The 16,549-nt window shown below is 42.8% G+C and overlaps 1 protein-coding gene across 1 annotated transcript in view; it reads left to right on the forward strand.

Annotated features, from left to right (window-relative positions):
- Positions 1-1,175: 1,175 nt before the first annotated feature.
- Positions 1,176-16,549, forward strand: part of EMP3 (epithelial membrane protein 3 (MAM blood group)) — a 38,093-nt gene continuing 22,719 nt past the window's right edge. The window contains exon 1 of the mRNA XM_063942774.1: positions 1,176-1,333. The gene's annotated coding sequence lies outside the window, so the exon portion shown is untranslated. The remainder of the gene's footprint in view (positions 1,334-16,549) is intronic.

A 16,549-nucleotide genomic window follows, 5' to 3' on the forward strand; every position in this document is an offset into this window, starting at 1 on the left:
TTATTCTTTTTTTTTTGTCTATGTCCCCTTGGTTGTCTGTTCATATGGCCATCCTACTGTATCTCCTGTCTTTCCCACACTGACTACAGACAATTGTGACCAATGGGCCTTATTCAGGTTGCATCGCTAATGAAATGTGACTGCATTCTCTCGTGTCTGCAGCCAGTGCACATGCGCTGGTCCAATTCTGCATGTGCGCGGGCGGGACAATGCGATCACATCGCATTAATGCGTTCGTGGGCCGAAATGGGGCAGCGGCGACTAAGTGTTGGGCGGGCATTTGTCAGAAATGGGGGCAGATTCGGGACGGCCATGTGGCATCACACGTGGCATCCACTAATCAGCGATGCGATCGCAACTGAATTGCGATCGCTCGCTGCCGGCCATTTGCATGCTGAGCAGCCTTGCCCTGTGCTAGGCTGCCCCCATCATGCAACTTTATCATTAGCAGTTTTGCTAAGATTGCAAAACTGCTAATGAAGCTGAATGAGGGCCGGTGTTAGTTAAGTTTGCAGTTTTCATTTTATTTTTTCCAAATCCTGACAGTTCATAATAAAACTCTATATGATTGGCCATGTTGTTTAGGTCACACCAGGTTGTAAATTGGTGCGTATAGTATTACATTCCTGCCCTTTATACTATTGTTTATACTGATTATATGTTTATTTATACTAAAATTCAGGAAACCAATTTGTAAAAATTGAAAATATGTGCCGCAAAACATATTAAAACCACATGCACAACGTGTTGGAACTTCCCAACCAAACCACTCCTATCCTTTAGGTGAAAAGTGATCAAAACACGTTGCTTGTTAGTCCTGCCAACTTTCATACACTGAAGTTGTATACCAATACAAGTGTATAGGCGGATTCAAAAATGTTACAGCGGTTTCTGTTGGAAACATATTTCCTGGTATAACTTAAGATCTGTATCCAAGCTCTGTGAAATACTCAGCTTACTCCTCTTTGCCATTTTAACTGCATACAATCCTAACCTAACTGAAAACATCTGTCTACAGACAGTTGCAGAATGTGAGTGCTGGACAGCTGCCCAGTTTTAGAAAGGGGAAGGGTGGTGGTGGGGGAGATGTGATTAATATGCCTAGCAAAGTTCTTTTTTAACGTGTGGTTTAGATGGGTGTGGGGTGGGAGGGTACAGTCTCCATCAACTTTTGAAGAAGGGAGGAGAGCCTTAGTGCAAACAACTTAGTGAAAACTCCCACTGCAGGCATCACTTCTATGTGAGCTGAGAGGGCTACAGAGAGCGACAGAGACTGCAAAAGTCAAGCTTTCTTTTTTACAAAGACTTCTAATTCACTACATACATCTGAACGGTAAGATATTTTGTTTTTACTGTTCTGTCTCAAAGTTTTTGTTATTGTTTCAAACTGGCCGAACATTTCTACTCTAGAAAATGCAGCGATTACAAAAAAAAAAAAAAACCTGTTATATCGAATAGGCAAAATAAAATAAAAATATAGTACATTTCATTTCTATCAAAAACATTCCTTGTGTCCTACAAAAATAAGTGATACATGCTGGAAATTGTTTGGGAAGTGGGGGCCTGTTGTTAGGAGGAAGAAGTGACATGGACGCCAGACTTAGCATGTGGTTTCTTTGAAGTAGGTCTAGCTCTTCTACAGAAGAAATATGCGCTGATTCATGGACACTACTGATCATTGGATTTGTGCATTTACTTGAAAACAAGAAAAAAACATTAGGCAGTGATCATGCAAGTATGCTGATCAGCTTAGAACTATGGACAGAGCTGACTTATCTTCAAGATGTTATGTAGCTAATTAGATATTATTTGAAGTGAAGAATCTACACAACTGTTGCATTAGCTGATAAATGAGATGTAAACTACACTGACAGTTACCTTTTCATGCTGGTGACAGTGCTGGAATGAAAGGGTTATTTATTAACATGTGGACTATTAGGAGCCAAGGAATGAATCAGCGCCGCTGCGTGATCAGAATATCTACAGTGCATATGTGTTCCAGTTTTGTACATCAAAGAGCTTCTGTATTATTTTCATAGGAATGTCTCTATATGGGTAAGTTCCACGCAAACCTGACTATGCAGTTTATCCTACAGTAAGCTAGATCCTAGAAGATTATTTTTATGTGGATACATATGGTGTGTGCCCGGGGCTGTTATACTCACTCTCTATGGCAGATTACTGTCAGATGTCAATACATTGTGTGAAATTAGACATGGCTGGAAGGAGCAAGGAGAGGCCCCTGATGTCTACCATACTCTCCTCGCCTATTGGGAGATCTCCTGAACTCCCAGGGGCGGTAGGCAATAGGCTGAAAGGGGTTTTCATGTAAATGCAATCAAAGTAGACCCAGATGCAGACTTACATGCGCCTATCAGGGGGTGTGTTTTATGTGAATGCTGATAGTGATGATAAGGATCAGCAGCTGCTTCTGATAGGCTGACTGAGTCTGGACCCCTCCTACTGAGAGAAATCATTAGCATGGCCGCTATAGTACATGAATAGTCTCATTTCTTAATAAATATTTGTATTTGGATAGTGACAGTTGCAAATTTTACCATTAGATTCTCTAGGGTAAGATAATGTGTGTTTGTGCATAGTTGAATGTAAATTGTATTTTTATTTTGTATTTGTGACTGTATCTCATTGTAATTTACATGGCAACTGCGACTTTTGCATCTACTACTAACACTGTCAAGCAACCACTCCTGGCGTAAATGATACTTATCTTCCTATCTGGCTGTCAGGTGGGAGGCGCGGGGGTCATGGCGGTGAGATTATGTCATCAGGGCCCTCCCCTTCACAATACAATGCAACAATTACCAGCATTGTAAAGTGGGGGGAGGGGATATGATGACACGATTCAGCACGAATCACTCATCAAAAAACCTGGACCGCCCTCTTCTCTCAGGAAATGGGCTGCACTGGTCAGCCGCAAGAAGGCTCTACAGAATTGCTTATGTTTGTAGGCATCCCGGACAGCCACCGGAGATTCGTGAGTAGAAAAGTATGGCGTAATCCTGGCGCCTATGCTACTGTTACAGAGCTGGATGCATCTTGAGATGTGTCTGTCTCATCATACGCACGGAATTGCAACTTTTTTATCAGATTCATTCAATACTTGCATTTTTCGAATTTAAATGCAACTAACTCTGCATGTGCACCTGAGTAAGCAGGGGTGTGTTGACACAATGTGCAGCATAATATGCAACCGCCATGCCCCCTCCAGGACATAACACACAAAATGAAGCACAGCACGTCTTTAGAAGGAAGGGATAAGAAATGGGTATGCTTAGGTCTCTGATTATAGTAATCCTTTACTACTTTTTAATTCATTTTGTCCTCTTAACAACTCCCTTCTGTCCTCTCCGTCAGGCTTTTTGATAATCCTGATGTCTTCTTCAGAATATAATTTGCAAAATATAATTAGAAACGTAAAAGAAAAATTGAAAACAAGTTGTCTTTTGCAGACACGCAGTAGTGTTATACAGCAGTGGTTCTCAAACTGTGTGCCTAGTCACCCTGGGGTGCCTTGGATTGGTGGTCCAGGAAATTACAGGAGTGCCTTGGATTAATGGTCCTGGATCAATTCATATTATTTATGGTCAATGTAATAGGCAAAACCAGTGCTGGTGGCTGCCAGTCATTAAATATTTGGACAAACAGAAGCAAATCTTGTCCCTCACCACATAACTCAACCTAAGGGTGCATACACACGGTGAGATTCGGACTTATCCGATTCTCACCGTGCGACAGGGGGCCGGGTCGGCACTTAGCCAGTATCGCAAGCACATAATAACTGTGCTTGCGATGCTGGCTATGTGCGATTTCAATCCTGACTATCTCTTCTATAGAGATAGTCAGGATTGACTTGCCTGCACAGCCTATTTTTTCTTCCGATGCCGACCGCGCGGGGCCGCGCATCGGGATCGCAAGGTGACTGTCACCTTGCGATCTGCACTATATTTTCTTCCGATTCTGACTATATAGTCAGAATCGGAAGAAAATATCTTACCGTGTGTACACACCTTAAGGGTGTGTACACACGGTGAGATAAATCTGTGAGATTTTGACTATATAGTCAAAATCTTATGAAAAGTTAGTGCATATCTCATGGAGCTAGGCAGCTTGCGATACAGATTAGATCCCGATGCGCGCTCCCGTGGGGTCAGTATCGTAAGGCTAGATAGACTGTGCAGGCAAGTCAATCTTGACTATCTAGTGTACAATCTAGTACAAAGTATAGTCACAATTGGCACTAATTAGTCAAAATCGTACATAGACAAAATCTGTACAATTAGTCACAATCGAACATAGCAGGGATCTCACCGTGTGTACACACCCTTAGGATGACACATAAACACAATTTATTTAATTTCATATTTCATTCTAAATTTCTCAATAAGAAACTCTTGGCCTAGGGGTGCCATGAAAAAAATTCTGATACTCCAGGGTGCCGTGATTCAAAAAAAGTTTGTAAACCACTGGTATACAGTATATAGGGCCGGATTAAGGGCCACATTTGTCAGGGGTGAAAATGTTGAAGGGCCTATACTGAGAAGGGGAGGAGGTGTAGCCAGTGCTGTGTGGATGTGGCCAGAGCCACATGAGTGTGTTTACCTCCTACACCAGGCATATCAAACTTGCGGCCCATGGACCCATCAGTGTCACTCTCACTCTACTCCCACCTCCTATAGGTACCCTTCTAGGCTCCATCTACCTCCATCCCACATGTCACCACCCTGTCTCTTAAGGGCTACATGTAATTTCTGAGTATAAATCACTGAGCACGGTATGGGGGTCACTGATGCTGGAGGTATAAGGAGATGCACAGTCTTAGCAGCGCTCCTCTTATTGCCATACAAAATCTTCACAATAAAAACTTTCTGAGTTAAAAAAAAATAATAATAGCATATAACACTTTTTCTTTTCCTGCAGCCCACACAATCTTAAGCACCTTACACACTGGGCGATGGCAGCAATTTGGACGATGAACGATCTGAATGATGATCTTAATCATCCAAATTGTTTTGCATTGCAAAACAACGGGAAACCAACAATGAACGACCGCAGGGACGCGCATCGTTCATCGTTGGTGTCTACACACTAAACTATATGAACGATACATCGTTCATATCGCCCGTCACCATCACCCAGTGTGTAGGGCCCTTTACACTTTGATTATTTGGCCCAACTGGGGTTTTGAGTTTGATATGCCTGCCCTACACTGTCAGCTCCAATGTCTCCCTAAATACAGATAAATGGAAAAATTGCGTAATTTAGTGAGGAAAATAGGAAAACTATTTAAATACTGATGATTTATGGCCAACTGTGTGGTCCCCTTTCGCCGCTTGTCATTATCATGCTGTCATAATGATGGGCCTATTATTATGTGGAGGCCTGGAGCTGGAGCTCCATCTACCCCATTATTAATCTGGCCCTGACAGTATACAGTACCTACATACATCATATTAATTTAAACAGCCGAATAGATGGTAATTTACACCTTGAATAAAAGAGCTGTCAGTGAATCTCTGGACTTCCTAATAAAAGGGGGAGGTGATTGAATAGTCTCACAACTAACTGATCAGCTTGATTTGACACTTTCATATTGTGAACGCTATAATACAGGGGACATTAATAGCCTGCAGGGGGGAAAAATAGTTACCATATTGGATAAGTTTAGTTTTTAGCAAGGTATACTGTTTATCGATATCAATACCAGGAACAGGGAACATACAAAAACGTGGTTCTGTGAAATAGCTTCAAAATCACAGCTATAGTAAAATATACAATATAACATACTATTTCCTTGTGTTCATATGCATACAACTAATAAGAACGTTTGTCATTTTTTATAAACGACACTTGAAAATTCACCTGCTGTATTTATTACATCAGGCTATAGTGCTAGCCTGCATGGTAATTAATATACTGTACTGTATCGCCATTTCAATTATTCAAAATGAAGTTAGCTAATTTAAATATACTATGTATTGTGGGATGGTCGACAAACGTTTCTTATAGCGGTATAAGAAGACCTGAAATCATCTGATTATACAACAGTGCTACTAAGCATCTCTAACCAATAGTACAGAAAACTGTATGAATGCTACCTTTGTCCAAGGGTTCCGGTTATACCAACGGAATATGCAGGATTGTGGAATATCTCAGCAGAATAGCAAACACCACCCAATGCACAGCACTAGAATACACTGAGCAACACTGAAGGAAACTGGATTTTGACTAGATTCAGCAAGTCCTATCATACATGCTGCCTTCTGATATTCAAAGCTTGGTGTTTTCTTGGCAACAACATCTAATGGTGTTACCCATTGCATGGAGAATAACTATGCACCTCTCCTAATCACTTAATGATGGTCATTTACTAACCACAGAATATGCGGAAGAATGATGCACTTATTTCTACATTGAGTGTACACAAATCGTGTTTCTGTAAATAGGGGGCTCTCTGAGAATCACATAACCACACCCCACTTAATGGGAACTACCCATGTGGGAGTCCGCGGGACCAAAAATTAGAGTAGGCACGTATTGGCTAATGCTTGATCTTCACCACCTTCGAGGATGTGTGAAAGTCAGATTGATATACGAAGGCTAAAGCAACAGTTAAATTATAAAAGGACCCTAAATATGCAATATCCCACGTCTAAGTTTTAAATCTTATTTAAATGTCTTATGACACATACCAAGTTTTAATTAAAGGGTACTATACATCTGAGGTGTATTTCTCCAAGTCCACAATCTGATCCATTCAGCCAATCGGAAATGCAGATCGGCGGCCATCGATGATCGCCAATTTCTGCATGTTAAAAATCTTTGATTTGCCGATCCTGATAATTTTTAGGTCAGAAATGGCAAATTAGGGAATCTCCTAATTCCCCAACCCAGGTGTTGGGGGATCAGGAAATTGGGACAATCTGCCACATATGTATTGGGGCCTTAAACCTTTATTCAGTAGCTAGATCACATTCAGTAAGCAGTGCTCCCATCTGTTGTGCGTCTTCAAAGGGATTAACATTTGCTCTCAACATGCTAACTTGAAGGCGCACCCATATAAAAAGCACATACTGTAACTAAGGCATCTTAAGGTTACTGTACACTAATGTTGCAGGGACTCATTTTTTGCACTTCCACAAGTGCATATTGCCCAATGTTGGTAGGCTGCAAAATGTAAGCATCATGCCATGTAAGTATCTGCCTACACAAAGTGCAGCAATAGCATACTTCTCACCCACGCAGACACGGGATGGCAGGTCAGTCCCATAAACTTAGGACTGTCCAGACGAAATTGGGATGGTTATGGTATATAAATGGTCAACATATATATTTTTGGACTATTTAACAAAAATATGGTGTGGCAGCTACTGTACCCAGCGACATTGGTCACACATACGTACAACATGGAAAGCCTGCTTTATTTGATGACAAATTAACTACTAAATAAAATGGGGAAAATAAATAACTTTGTTAAAATAGTTAAAAAATATATTTGTCTTTATTTTAGCAAAAAAGCACTTCTGTCTTTGGGGGTAATTCAGAGTTGATCGAAGCAGCAAATTTGTTAGCAGTTGGGCAAAACCATGTGCACTGCAGGGGGGCAGATATAACATTTGCAGAGAGAGTTAGATTTGGGTGGGTTATATGGTTTCTGTGCAGGGTAAATACTGGCTGCTTTATTTTTACACTGCAATTTAGATTTCAGTTTGAACACACCCCACCCAAATCTAACTCTCTCTGCACGTGTTATATCTGCCCCCCTGCAGTGCACATGGGGGGTAATTCCGAGTTGATCGCTGCATCAAATTTATTAGCAGTTGGGCAAAACCATTTGTTCATGTTACATATGGAATTGGAAAGCACGTGGAAACCATTGCTGGCTAAATCTACTGCCAGTGATTCTGGGTTTTAGCCTTTGATAAATAATAAAAAGTGTTAACGTCTGTTTTCCCGGAGCTGGCGCTGTTTATAGTGTTTTATAAAAATATACCAAATCTGCTGGGTACTAGGTTGTGTTCAGTTCTAGCAATGTGCATACCACTAAGAGTAAAATTGCCACTGTATCTATTAGTTTTGGGTCACCCCCTAAATTAATTGCAACTTGTACATATTTTTTTCCCCCTAGTTTATTTCTTGTTGGAGAATCTTTTTTAAACGTACAACTGAGCATTTTAATGTTTAATTGAAATTAGTTGAAGTGCACATCAAAATGCACTTGTTTGTATAAATGGCACCTACAGGTGCGGATGGTAGGTCGATAGTACTTAGGTCGACAGTCAACAGGTCAACCACTATTGGTCGACATAGAAAAACTTTGAAACAGTAAAAATGTCAACACTGGACAGGTTGACACATGAAAAGGTCGACATGACTTTTTTACGATAGTTTTTTATTTTTCACTTTTTCATACTTTACCATCCAATTAGGACTACAATTAGGAACAAGAACCTGTGCCAAGCACAGTGGCAGCGGAGTGAGACACCTTGCCCGCAGTTTGCTTGCCATGCAAGGGGCGTGGTGCACTAATTGGGGTTCCTGGTCATGTTACTTAGAAAAACGACACCAAAACCATAAAAAAATCTCATGTCGACCTTTTCATGTGTGCACCTGTCCCATGTCGACATTTTCATTGTGTCCAGCTTTTCTCATGTCAACCAATAGTGGTCAACCTTTTGGCTGTCGACCATATCCAGGTCGACCCACTGATCCATAACCCAGGAAGATGGTGCAAATAAATTAAAAGGAAATCAGGTCGTTTCTGCAGGAGGGAAAAGGCAATGCAGACACCAAAGGCCGGATGTAATAGCACCCGAGTATGGTGGCTGTGCGGGATGCCGGCCAAACACAGCCTTTTATTTAAAGGGGCAATCATTTTTTTTAAAGGGTACTCATCATAGGTGTGCGCAGGGGGGGTGCCTGGTGCGCACAGGCACCCCCTAATGTCCGGCACCCCGATCTCACATGCCTGATGCAGCGAGCGCCGAGTAGGCTGATTACTGTCCCCTCTGCACTGCACCCTGTCAGGACTCTATTACTGACCTGATGCCTTGGTTAATCATGGGTGCCACTGACACCGGCTTTCAAATTCCCAGTTCCACCTCCATGTACAAAAACACCGTTATGTGACGTGATTATGTCATGCTGCTCGCACGCCCACCCGCCACATGCCCACCTCTCTCCTTCTATGTTATGCCAACGCCAGCCACTGATGAGGAGCAGCATGCAGCCTGCGTTCCTCTTAGGAAGATAAATTCAATACTGGCAGGCGGTCGGCAGCAACATTGACATGTCACTCGTTTTTTTTCCAGCAGCATCAGTAGTAGTCTGCGACTGTCAGTGTCAGTGAGTGACTGACTTGTAAGTAATCTGCTGCAGCTTGCAGGGGAAAGAGAGGGGGAGCCAGACCAGGCTGAGGGGGAGCAGTGTAATTGCAGTGAGTGCCATCAGGGGTGTTTGTTTGGTGCACACCACAACATCTGACAATGTATCTGCTTTATTAGGCTTGGTACAAAGGTGGATATTTTATATGCATTGACCATCAATAGTTGGTGCTAGACACGGGCAAAAGGCGGTGATAGACACATCCCTCCGACGGTGCATCCTCTAATAAAATGTGCTGCGCACGCCAGTGGTACTCATGTACAAGGTCTGGTTTAGCCTTGTACATGATTGTTCCTTTAAAAAAATATCCGAGTTCGGCCAGCATCCCGCATGCCCGCCGAACTCGGGCACTATTACATCCGGCCCCAGGTAAACTGGGAATACCTTCCTAAATTCACTTTCTCAACTGACAAACCAAAATTTGGGGCTGGCAGGCTCCTATCGGTGAATAGACGCTGTGCGCATGCACACAGACTATTCATGGAGACAAGAGGGAGTGGGTGCATGCCAGCAGCTCACATGCCCCCATAGTGACGAGACATGGGGGCATGGCTTGTAATTGCAGCTTTGCAGCGAGGCCACGCTCCTTTTATGAGGCCACGCCCCCTTTTCCAGGCGGATGCGGCTACACCACGCAGGAGTCCCTCTTTCTGTCTCCAAAAAGTTGGGAGGTATGACCTCAGGCAGCCTCAGATGCAGGTGTGAAATATTGCAGATGCGGCCACTTTGTGTACAACTCAGAATCAGGCCCCATGTGTACAGTTTTGTTGCTGATTTTGTGGGACTGCTCTCTGGGAGATCCTGGGGTGATACGGCGAGCTAAGAGAGGACAGAAACCTCCCATTGAGCAGAAGTGTGTGGGGCACTGTACTGTAAATTGCATCATCGTGACCTTGAACCTACTGCAAAATGCTGCAATTAGTTGCATTATGAGGCAGGAGCAGGACTATGATGACATGATTCACAGCAAATCTTGTTAGTATGGCCTGCCCCGCCCTCTGTACTTCAGAAGTGCACACGGGGTCTGATTTAGATGTAAAAAGAAAGATGATACTGGCGCTCTGATGATTGTGTGAAAGCTGGGTCTCTCCAATCGGTGCTGTAATGGTGTTGTCCCACAGAGAAAGTTCCAAAGGCAAGGATTAAAAGTCCATATCTGGATCCTTTAGGGAGCAGGACACATGTGGTGATGGCAGCTTGACACTTAACGCGTTTGCCTAGGCTCGGTCACCTAGCTTCATCAGATTGGAGAGACCCAGCTTTCACACAATCATCACAGCTTGCTTGTTGTTAATTTCCAGGCCTCTGGAAGTCTCCGTCGTCATGGGTAACACCGGCTGTACATAACATAATGTTCCCCAGGGAATTTTATACATTGTTTCAGTCCGGGATCCTTTGTGGGCACTTACTAGCAGCTATCGCAATTTTATTCTCAGCTCTATTCATGCCCTAATTCTATGTTTTTCTTGGAACATATATATACAATTTTATGTTATACGTGTTGTCTAGTTAATAAATTGCATGTCTTTTTAAAATTCATCCACGGTTGTTTATTAATATTGGAGAAACACATAGCGCCAGACAGTATCATCTTTCTTTTTACATTATTGTTTCCTTGGGACTGACAATCCCTCACTGGCAGCTGTGACAGCGCGTCTGGGCTTTGCATTTTCATGTGATTTAGATGTGGTTGGAGGTGCGTCCTGATGCCCATAGTACTAATGTTCGGTACTTTGTGCATGCGCAGGACCCGTACTGTGACACAGGAGGCAGGGATGGCATCAGTCAGTGACTAACAGCCTGATGCTGTTTGGGGGCCGCAGTGGAGGGGGTGGTGACAAGCTCAATTTATGAAAACAGAGGCATGTCACCGCCGTTTAGGAGAAGAGAAGAGGCCAGGGATCTCTGTCATTGCACAGAGATTTCCTGGCCTCTGCGATGGGCAGCTTGCACGTCTTAATGGGTGACACGAGTCATGGATGGTGCCAGGGAAGATGTGATGCTGCGTTGTAAGATGCAGTTCGGATAAGAAATGCCGCAGGAGATGTGACTAGTTGCGAGCGGGTGCGAATAGTCGCTGTCGCGATGCGTTCACAGTTGTATGTACCCATGCATACATTGCAGGTGTACATACACCTGATTTCCATCTAACTCTGCATCAGGCCCACAAACACATAAGTGGATAGGCCATTGTATACGATAAAACCATTACTCTCATCTACTACTCAGAACATCCCGATGACTTTATTGGATATAGGGGGTCATTCTGCATGGGTTGTAGATGTGCGAAAAACTGCACACCTACAACCCTTTACTCTGGCATGCGGGGAAAAGCCCAGCACAGGGCAAGTCACCCCGCATGCCAGGTCCTGCCCCCCTAGCAAACATATGTGCGCATTGCAAAACGGCAGCGGTCCATACATGCCTTCGCTGCCCCACCCAACGCCGCTGCAACACACAGAAAACGCCGCCATAACGTCCCCTCCCGGCCTTAAAACGCCTCTACCTGTCATCAGACAGAGGCGTTCTCACATGTGAGAAGCCGTTACATCTCACTGTGTGCGCATGCGCAGTGCGGCTAATGCGCGTGCGCACACTGTAGAGGGCTTCATGCTGAATTAGGCCCATTGTTTATTGCATAACCACCCATTACCCCAGGTTAGCAAACGATGAAGAGGGCAACTGAATTATCAGCAATGCTGACAATGCGCCGTCGGAATGGCGTTGGAATATTCGTAAGAGTTGCACATTGCGACCGAACTTTACCCATTTTACACCACCATTAGCTCTCCCTTAATTATCCGTGATATGAGCAGCCACATATCGCCACTGTACATTATGGATAATTGAATTGACCCAAAGAGTGAAAACGATGAGGAGCACTACACAAACACACCTTGTAGTAGTGTAGTAATAATCTCCCCCAAGTATTCCAAATCACACTACAGTTATTGGTAGGACAGTTTAAAGACAGAGAACAAAGTACTACAGTTCTGGGAGATAGAAATGTTTACTGGAGTGAAAACTAAAACATATGATAATAAAATATGCAACAGATTCCATTTCCAGTGAAAGAGTGCAGCAAGCACATGGTGGGAGGGGATGCCTAATGTGGTCGGATGACTAACATCTGCTTCTCATTTAAGTGAAAACACAAGGACATTTTTGTGTAAGTCACAGGAAGTCAGAAAATAACATCATTTTCTCCATCTCTCTACATGTTGTGTTCATGTCACATCGTTCATCTGAGCTTTCAAGCTTTAAATTAGTGCTACTGAAAATAAACTCATTTACTGTTGGGTGGCTGTAAACAGATTGGTGTGCAGGATTCTTGAGTGTTTCTCTGGATACTCATATGACCCCATTCACATTCCTGCTGGTTTAGAGTGAGAAAACACTGCATATAGCATCAACAACTGCGCTCTTGTAACCCCATGGATGCTCGGAGGAGAGGGGTGGTGGTCAGAAGTGGAAATGTGAGACAACAATGTAGTAAGGTCAGTCACCTTCACCTTCATGGTATTTATTCATGCAGTGCCAAAGACATGAAACTAAACCCCCATAAGCTTTATAATATGAATTTAACCTTTTTCAGTGACAACATAGAGAAATTAGCTCTGAGGAGCCAGTTTTATCCCTACATAAATGTCAGCTCTGTATTAGTTACTAAGACAGTCCTGAGTTTTAAAGATTTGTTCTTGGAAATGTCAATAATGAGAAACTACAGGATAATTTGTCATAATTATGCCTACAAGACTTTTACAGAGCTGCACCCCTTCCGGGGCCTATTTACTGCGTCTCACAAAATCTTCCCATAAAATGTAATTTCTTATTGCTGCATCGCGTCAATATGAAATTATTTTTCTACCCAATTTATTACATAGAAACATGGAATTTAATGGCAGATAAAAACCACTTTACCCATCTACTGTAGTCTGCCTCTTTTTTTAACCTTTAGGTAACCTCAACACTATTTAATCCTTATTTCTTTGTAAAGCTATTCATATGCCTATCCCATGCATGTTTAAATTGCTCTACTTTCTTAGTCTCTACCACCTTTGACGGGAGACTATTCCACTTATCCACTACCCTTTCTGTGAAGTCATTTGTCCTTAAATTTTTCATGAACCTACCTCCCTCCAGTGCACGTCCTTGCGTTCTAATACTTCTCTACCATTGAAGAATGTTTCCATCCTGTACTTTATTAAAACCCTTGATATATTTTAAAGTCTCTATCATGTCCCCACTTTTCTTTCTCTGCTCCAAACTATACATGTTAAGATCTTTTAGTCTTTCCGGGTAAGTTTTGTGGTGTAGGCCATGCACCATTTTAGTTGCCCTTTTTTGTACACTCTCTAATGTATTTATATCCTTCTGGAGATTCTTATTAAGATTATCCTGCCAGCACAGCGGCTCTGAAAAGCCCATCCTGGTAAATAGTAAAGTGATAGGTTGCCTGCTGCGTAGGAGCAGCCATTGGGCCACACATTGGCAAGTATAGGCTGCCGCAGAGGGAGTTAAAGATTTCTCTATGGATGAAGTGTGAACATGTTGAATTCTCAATAAGGGGGGCTGGTCTGTGTTTAAGCAGTGATGGTTGGTGATCCCTTTATATTCCCAGTCTGCCCATTACTCCCTACTGGTCATAGTTCCTGGTTGTTGTGGGAGCCCTTATCACTGTGTTCCAGTCTCCGTCCGCAGATCACTCAGCACGCATCGACAGTGTCAGCTCTGGTGTCCAGATTCAGCTGTGTACCAACCTTCCATAGAGTTACCAAGCAACATTATATATCTAAAGCCTTTTCTTTTATACTAGTTAAGCTCTAGCTACTAGCTATTATACTATTCCTCCCAGCCCAGAGGTTATCCCCAGCTAGGGGTATCTTTTGTGTTAACTCTCCTTAGTATAACCTCTCCCTGGCCCGGCAGTCCCTGCTCCCCTCAATACTTTAGTTTCAGTTACCTAGCCATAGTTTGCCTTCCCTTCTCCCCGCCCATCCTTGCTGCCCACTTAGGGCCTAATTCAGATCTGATCGCAGCTGCAAATTTGTTAGCAAATGGGCAAAACCATGTGCACTGCAGGGGGGGGGGCGGCAGATATAACGTGCAGAGAGAGATAGATTTGGGTGGGGTGTGTTCAAACTGAAATCTTAATTGCAGTGTAAAAATAAATCATCCTGTATTTACCCTGCACAAAAACAATATAGCCCACCCAATTCTAACTCTCTTTACAGTTATATCTGCCCCTACAGTGCACATGGTTTTGCCCATTTGCTAACAAATTTGCTACTGCAATCAGATCTGAATTAGGCCCTTAGTCATCTTAGGGTTTCAGTTCCTGCCGGCTTTGATTCAGGTCACTTTGGGGTTAAGCTCATACTACCGCCAGTGGCATAAGTCCTGGTGGGCATCCTAGTTCTGGTAGACGCATACAGGGGGTAATTCCAGGTTGATCGCAGCAGGAATTTTGTTAGCAGTTGGGCAAAACCATGTGCACTGCAGGTGGGGCAGATATAACATTTGCAGTGAGAGTTAGATTTAGGTGTGGTGTGTTCAATCTGCAATCTAATTGGCAGTGTAAAAATAAAGCAGCCAGTATTTACCCTGCACAGAAACAAAATAACCCACCCAAATCTAACTCTTTCTGCACATGTTATATCTGCCTCCCCTGCAGTGCACATGGTTTTGCCAAATTGCTAACAAAATTCCTGCTGCGATCAATTACCCCCAGAGTCTTATGGGAAAATCGGCTCTTATAGGCAAGAAGACCTGCTGTGTGCGTTCTATTAGTCTCAACCCCAGGTGTACAGGGGTCATTGCGGAACCCTGAATGAAGATCTCCATTTCACCGTAACACATATCGCTTCTATGCTGCAATGGCTAGCACCATCTAAGGCTAAGCTTTTCGGAATTTGGCAAATTGGGAATTTTATGCATGCCTCATAGAAAATTAGGGGATTGCTTTTGGAACTCAAAATAGAGGGACTGTTGTAGATATCAGAGATGGTACCTTCATAATACCGAGCCTAGATAAATAATGTGGCATTCCTCATAGGTTTAACCACAAAAATACCCAAAGAGTCTGTAGAGATCACCACAGGAGGAACAGAGAGCGACACAGCAATGACAAATGAACTCAATGGATCCACTAGCTGAACTGAGATGGTATTCTAGTTAGAGATGTGCACGGACTCCCGTGTGTTTGGTTTTGGTTCTAGTTCATCATTGTTTCGTTTTTTTGGCAAAACCACCCTCAAGTATTTTGGTTCAGATTTAGATTTCGGTTTGGTTTAAAATTGATTTAAAAAAATCAATAATAATTTATAAAAATCAATAAAAACAGCTAAAAGCATGTAATTTTTGCAATCCAAATCCAAAATTCAGATTTAAAATCTGAATTCGAACCGCGGGAAGATTCGAACCGTGACTCGGTTTGGATCGGATCTCCTCTGGGATCAGGACTGGATTTTGGTTTGGTTTGGATCCACAAAATTCGGTTGGATTCAGATTTCTGGAGAACTGAACCGCACATCTCTAATTCTAGTAGCTTGGAAACAATCCTTTCCTGGATGTGATGATGCTTCTTGGTTGTAATCTAATTTCCCACTGCTTCCACAGAGTATATTTTTTATATCTGTAAGAAAGTGATAATTGTGAGGTACAGTAGGGCACAGAGCTGATCTAAAGAGCAGCAAACCCTAACTGCATATATGTCTTGCTCTGGAAAATATCAGAGGAGGAATATGTTCTTTTGAACTTTTTAGAAGGTATGGATAACACTTTTTTCTTCATTTTTATCCATTCTATTCAGTATTTCCCCTTTGATGGGGCATTCCAAGCACCAGAAATCCCCACACCCACCTCCATACTTGTCTATGAGCATGAACTACTGTGGTCAAAACCACTTCACTTGTACTGTACACTCTACAAAATGACATCCACGTTGCAGGGAACATCTGTTCCATTCTCCAAATACTTTCACTGACAGTGGGCTATAGATTAAAAATGATGTACAGCACCAGGGCAAAAGTTACTGCTACTGTGTTCACATTATGCCACAGTGTAGTTCCCCCAGTTCTCGTTATATCACACTATAGCTCCCCCACTTCGCATTACAGTACGTCACATTATTGTGCTTCCAGTTTAC

Source organism: Pseudophryne corroboree, chromosome 10 (assembly GCF_028390025.1).
Source record: "Pseudophryne corroboree isolate aPseCor3 chromosome 10, aPseCor3.hap2, whole genome shotgun sequence".
NCBI classification, from domain to species: Eukaryota; Metazoa; Chordata; class Amphibia; order Anura; family Myobatrachidae; genus Pseudophryne; species Pseudophryne corroboree.